Here is a 7,054-nt window from a genome sequence, read left to right on the forward strand (position 1 = left end):
TGTTTAATTATTAATTATTTAATCAAATTTTAATTATTTGTTAAAATTTTAATTAGTTTAATCTAGTTTAATTTATTTTAGGTGGAGTTTCAAGTTTAAGTTTGAAATAATTTTTTTTAAAATGATTTTCAAAAGCTTTTAAAACAATTTTTTAAAAGAAATTTTAGAATGATTTTTAAAGTTTTTAAAATGATTTTTAAATGTTTTTAAAAGAATTTTAAAATGATTTTTCATGTTTTTAAAAGAGTTTTTAAAAGAATTTTTAAAATGATTTTTTTAAATTTTTTAAAAATAGTTTTTTAAAATGATTTTTAAGATTTAAAATATTTTTTTAAAAAAAAATTAAAAAGATTTTTTAAAAGTTTTTAAAATAATTTTTAAAAGTTTTTAAAAGAATTTTTAAAATGATTTTTTAAAAATGTTTTAAGATAATTTTTTTAAAAGAATTTTTAAAATGATTCTTTAAAAGTTTTTTTTAATAATTTTTAAAAGAATTTTTAAAATGATTTTTTAAAAGTTTTTAAAATGATTTTTTAAAAGCTTTTTAAGATAATTTTTAAAAGAATTTTTAAAATGATTCTTGAAAAGTTTGTTTTTAAATATTTTTTAAAATGATTTTTAAAAGTTTTTAAAATTATTTTTAAAAGAATTTTTAAAATGTTTTTTTAAAAGTTTTTAAAATTATTTTTAAAATTATTTTTTTAAAGTTTTTAAAAGAATTTTTAAAAGAATATTTTAAAATTATTTTTTTTAAAAGTTTTTTAAAATAATTTTTAAAATAATTTTTAAAATGATTTTTTAAAAGTTTTTAAAAGAATTTTAAAAGATTTTTTTAAAACAATTTTTTTAAAAGTATTTTATAATAATTTTTAAAATGATTTTTTAAATGTTTTTTAAAAATAATTTTTAAAAGAATTTATAAACTGATTTTTTTATAAGTTTTTTTAAAAAAAATTAAAATAATTCTATAAAAGGATTTTTAAAATGATTTTTTCTAAAAAAAATATTTTTTAAAATATTTTAAAATAATTTTTGGAGAAAGTTTTTAAGTTAAAAATTTAAATTAAAAAGAATTTATGAAAAAGTTTTTTTTTAAGTTAAAATAATTTTTAAGTTAAAATAGTTTTCAAATAATTTTTAAGTTAAAATAATTTTTAAGATATTTTTTAAGTTTAAAGTTAGTTTTAATTATAATTAATTTTAAGTTTAAAGTTAAAAATAATTTCTAAGTTTAAAGTTAATTTAAAAAATAATTTTTAAGTTTAAAGTTATTTTTTAAAATAAATTTTTAAGTTTAAAATAAATTTTTAAATTTCAAGATTTAATTTAATTTTAATTTTAATTTTAAACTTAAATTTTAAGTTAAAATTTAATTTTGATCCTTAGTCATTTCACCCGATCTAAATTTTCAATCAGGGAATCCTATATTTTTGTGAGACGAATATGATTCAATTATAGGGTTTGGTTTAATTTTGTGTTAGATTCAGGTTTAGCTTTGGGCTCAACAAATAGGCATTCTTTGAATAAACTTCTGGGCTATGGTGAGTCACTTGGACATCATTAGAGTAACCATGCCTTCGAGGTTTCCAAATAGTCCTATCCACTGAACTTAATACAAAACCTTGGTCTAATTAGTTAGGATCCGTAAGGGGTAGCTTCGGCTAGCTCCACTTAGGCAAATGCACCAAGTCGAAGTCATATCTTCCTAGACATGCATAGACTAAGCTTTCCTAACGTACTATCATCCAAAACTTCACCAATACTATTTTTCAAGTTAAACTTTAGTCCCCTTTTCTAGTTAATCCTGAGTACCCTGTCGGGTAGATTAGTTTGGGTTACCCTTCCGGGTAGGTTAGTTTTGGAGGTGTCAGCTATTCTGGAGCCTCCCCCTGAATTGTTGGTCATTAATTTAATTTTTAGTTTTAGGTTTATGTTTATTTCTTTTATAGTTATAATTTACTTGGTGATAGTCTAAGTTTTGGTGAGTTTTAAAATATTTAGATTTTGAATTATTTTGTTTAGGTTTGTATTTTGGGTTTTGATTTGGTTTATTCGAATTTATATAATATATTTTTTCTTTAGGTTTATAGTATTGGTTAAGTCCAACTTGCGGGATCAAACACACTTTCGGAACCTAGGCTTTACTCGTTGATTTGTGTTGGGTTATTAATGATTTAAAAGTTTTGTTTGAGTTTAACTTATATCCAAGTCCGGTTTTGTTATAACATGCCTTTTGATTTGTAATGACCCGCCCCTTTGGCCTCTTGGGCGGCCCTTGCGGCGGCCCACTGGCGGCACTTATGTCGTCGGCTCATTTAGCTACCTCTAATGTCGTCGACCGACGACCCTTGGCCGTGTCGTTACTCACTAGGTCTTCCCACCCCTGGCCAGTGGATTTTTGCCTTCCCCAGGATTCAAACTCTAGACCTCCAAGATAAATACTAGAGTTTATGAATCCTGGTAGCCAAGTGAGCGGCGCTCACTTGGCTACCAGGATTCATAAACTCTAGTACTCATCCTGGAGGTCTAGAGTTCAAATCCTGGGGAAGGCAAAAATCCACTGGTCAGGGGTAGAAAGTCCTAGTGAGTAACGACACGACCGGGGGTCGTCGGTCGACGACATAAGGGTTCGTCAATTGGGCCGCCAAATGGGCCGCCAGTTGGGTCGCCCAAGGGGTCGAGGGGTCGGGTCGTTACATGATTATTTAAAATTAGATCTATGTTTTTTGATCTTGTTGTAAATTTTTCTAACATTTCTTTTAAATTATTAATTTATGATTTTAGTGTTAGATTCTCCTTCTCAAGTGTTAGATCTTGAGTTGGATAATCATTCACAATTTGTTCCTTGAGGTTTTGATTCTTCTCAAGGAGTGATTTGTTTTCACTTTCTAATTTATCTAATTTATTATTTAAGCAAGAAATAATTTTTAAAAACTTTCGATTTAAAGTTAGGTATACCTCTTCGGAACCTTCGAAAATGAGTACGGACTCGTGGCTCGATTCGGGTTCGGACCCGTCTTCCGATTCGTCTTTCGACTCAGCTTCGTAGGCCATTAGCGCAAGATGACTCTGGTGCTTCTGATCTTCGACCTCCGATTCATCTGAGGAGGAGTCATCCCACGTCGCTTTGAGGGCCTTCTTTTTGGTAAGCTTCATTTTGTCGATCTTCAATTTCAGACACTCATTCTTTTAGTGCCCCTTCTTGTTGCATCCGTAGCATGTCACGTTCCTTAGTTCGGTTGGAGAACTGATCTTTTGTAGATCCTTCTTGCTGAAGCTTTTCTTTCTCCTGGTGAACATTTTTCTTACCAAGTTCACCAGGTACTCTTCATTTTCGGCGTCTTGGTCAGAGTCTTCTTCAGGTTCAGGCTTGATCATCTTTTCTTTGGAGGAACCTGCAAATAAAGCAATACCTTTCTCATCCCCAGCGTTAGTCTGCTCATGTAACTCTAATTCACAGAATAATTCATCTAATTTAAGTTTAGAGAGGTTCTTAGAAATTTTGTAGGCATCCACGATGGATGCCCACAAATTGTTGCGTGGAAACGCGTTTAATGCATACCTGATTAGGTCTCTGTTGTCCATTTGGTGGCCTATCGCGTGGAGCCCGTTAAGGATGTCTTTGATCCTCGCGTGGAGCTGACTTGCTGTTTCTCCTTCCTGCATTTTTATATTAAAAATTGTATTTAACAACAAATCCCTTTTTGTTACCTTAGCATCGCTAGTTCCTTCATGCAGTTCTATCAATATATCAGTTCTTTCACTTCAGGAGCTGCTTGACAAGGGTTTCATCCGCCCTAGTCATTCACCCCGGGGAGCTCCAGTGTTGTTCGTTAAGGAGAAAGACAGATCTAAGCGGATATGCATGGATTTTAGAACGCTGAACAGAGAAACAGTTAAGGACAAGTACCCTCTTCCCAGAATAGATGATCTATTTGATCAGCTAAAGAGGGCAATAGTGTTCTCTAAAATAGACCTGCGCTCTGGGTACCATTAGCTGAAAGTGAAAGAAAGTGTTATACCAGAACAGTTTCCAGGACCAGATATGGACACTACAAATTTGTAGTCATGCCATTTGGAGTGACTAATGCACCTGCAGTCTTCATGGACTTAATGAACAGAGTGTTAATAGAATACCTCGACAAATTTGTCATCGTGTTCATCGACGACATTCTGATCTATTCAAGAACCCCAGAGGAGCATGACACACACTTGAGGATACTACTGCAGACCCTACAGCAGAAACAGGTTTATGTCAAATTCTCGAAGTGCGAGTTCTGGTTAAATCAGGTGGCGTTTCTAGGTCACATCATTTATAAGAAGGCATCCAAGTGGATCCAACCAAAATAGATGCGGTCAGCAATTGGAGTAGACCCAAGAATGCCAGGGAGATCAGAAGCTTCCTTAGTTTATGTCACGCCCCAAGGGAGTCCCTGTCCGAAGAAAGTTCGTCAACACCTCCCCTGTACGGGTGACAATCTGAAGCATTTCTATAGACACAATATACATCAGCCACATGCGGCTGGAATATACACACAACCACGCAGTTTATATCATCATCCCACTCGGTCGGTACAAAATAAACAACCACGCAGTTATATATATATTTAACAGCCTACTCGGTTGTACTAAAACCAAAAACACAGCAGAAAAAGACAACACATACAACCCAAAACGAAAACTGCAAGCCGTCTAGGCTTACACAACACAACAATATAACAACTCCAGGAACAAAATCGGTATACAATGCTAAATACACGAATTATAAATACCGAAGTAAAAATACACCAAAAGCGTAGACATGTCTTCTGATGTGATGTGGGGACCGGCAGCCAGGATACTCCAAGCGTCTCCATAAACAACCTAGTACCTGAAAAAAAATAGTACCCACGGGGGTGATTTCAACAACTCAGCGAATACCAATAGACATGCCTAGTAAGATATATCTAACAGCAATAAACATGGAATACAGCTTCCTAATCATATATAGAGAATATGCAAAACTGAAAGGTAACTGAGGAAGCTGTACTCACCAGGAACTCCTATCCAGACAAAAGGGTTGTCAAACCGAAAGTGTCAATAATCCTGTATGCAGGTCAAACGTATGCATCCAACCAAAATGCAGCAACCAAATGCAGAAAACACAATCACAAGAAATAAATGCATCAATGCGTATGATGCTAATGATGCGTCCTGGTCACCCCTGAAGCAGTCAGTCATCTCACACACAAATGGCGAGACCGAGTGGGTAGGGCTGTGACAACCGTGCACTCTGCCGTCACTGCTCCTGCTGAGTGACCGAGTGGATGGGATGCTGTCGGAGTACTCCTATCCTCTTACCCCAAATCATAAATGGGGGAGCTCAATGCTCTCATCTCCCGGTACACGAGGACGGGGAGGTATCTCTGCCGGCTATCACGCTGAGTCACCTGACCAACGGAGCCAAACAGAGTTCACCGTCTGCCGGCTACCACGCTGCTACACTAAATGCCAGCGGAGCCAAACAGAGCGGAACTGTCTGCTGGCTACCACACTGAGTCACCTGACCAACGGAGCCAAACAGCAGAACCGCCACACACCTGCCTGATATACCACTAATCCATGAATGGTGGTGTGTGCAGTACAAGTAACTGGCGATGTACTCAACCATAGTGGAGTCGATAATCGCGCAACATGCAATCATGATGTATGACACTAAGCATAGCAATAAACTGATCAGCATAACCATATCCATATATATATAATATGGGTACCACAGTATCAGTAAGTCAAATCCATGGATCTAGGGTATACAAGTCCTCTATGGTATAACAACCTAGATCCTGAACATATCCCCCTCCATAACATATGTACCAACAATATGCATAGATCAAAGAAAAAGGGTCGAGGTACACCAATCAGATATGATATACAAATATAGGTACACAAGCCAGGTATGATATAAAAACCTAGGTATCAGATAATCTAGATACACATGCCAGAAATAAAATCCATAACCTAGTCCTAACCTCAGTAGAGCATGGAATGTCACTTACTCCAGGAACTAAGATACTCATGGTAATAATCATGAGGTATAAACGTGGATACATAACAAACGACAAAACCGAGCATGCTATGGGTATCAAACCGTGACATACCAAAGGAAAACATGATTATTGCTTGTAGCTATAAAATACTATGCATATCCAATTGACAATATCATAAAAGATAAGTCAAGAGGTACCCGCCTCAAATGTAGATCGTGTGCCCTCTAATCAGAGCTCTTGTCTTAAATCAGAACCCTGAAATAAATATACAATCAATCACTTAGGTTTATCGTAGATCGGATAATGCAAGCCAAAACCTCAATAAATCCAATCTAACGATCTCATCCTATTCTTCCAAAATCCATCCAACACTTGATAATCATTTTCTGTTAATATAATCCACCTTAACAATTCCTCAAGTAAATGATTACTAATGAATCTAAATCTGTAACTAAACTCCAATCATACAGTAAAAGATTTGTTGAAACCCTAATCCTCAGTACAAAAACTCACCCCAACAGATGAATTGTGGTTAATCCACAATTGAAAAGCTGCAACTGTATGCTGGACAAGAACACCTCAGCGCGAAAACCACCTTGCTGGATTCTCCCCTTCTGGTCAAAAAAATCAACCATAAGATCAAGAGTGGAGATCACGAATCATATCAAGAAATGAAAATCACTAGTCCAACCATAACCTAATTCCAACCAAATCTATTTATCTTACCTCTTCAATCGTCAGGTCAAGATCACCTCATCTCGAGAACCACCTCATCTCCCCTCCCTCAAACGCCAGCTGATCAACATACACAAAGAAGATTCAATTGACTTAATGACCTCCTTGATCACAGCTAGGGCATGGTATGTCCTCGCCGACAACGAATAGAGAGGCAGATCAGACAATAGTCGGTGAAGACAATAGTTGTCCCTTCACCCAATGGCTGGTGCTGAGAAGAGCAGTCCGTGCCTCAATTCCGACCGGAGAATTAAGGCAAAAAAAATGGTAGCAGTGGAAACTTTAGCACCGAA

The sequence above is a fragment of the Zingiber officinale genome, chromosome 5B (genome assembly GCF_018446385.1).
Source record: "Zingiber officinale cultivar Zhangliang chromosome 5B, Zo_v1.1, whole genome shotgun sequence".
Taxonomy (NCBI): domain Eukaryota; kingdom Viridiplantae; phylum Streptophyta; class Magnoliopsida; order Zingiberales; family Zingiberaceae; genus Zingiber; species Zingiber officinale.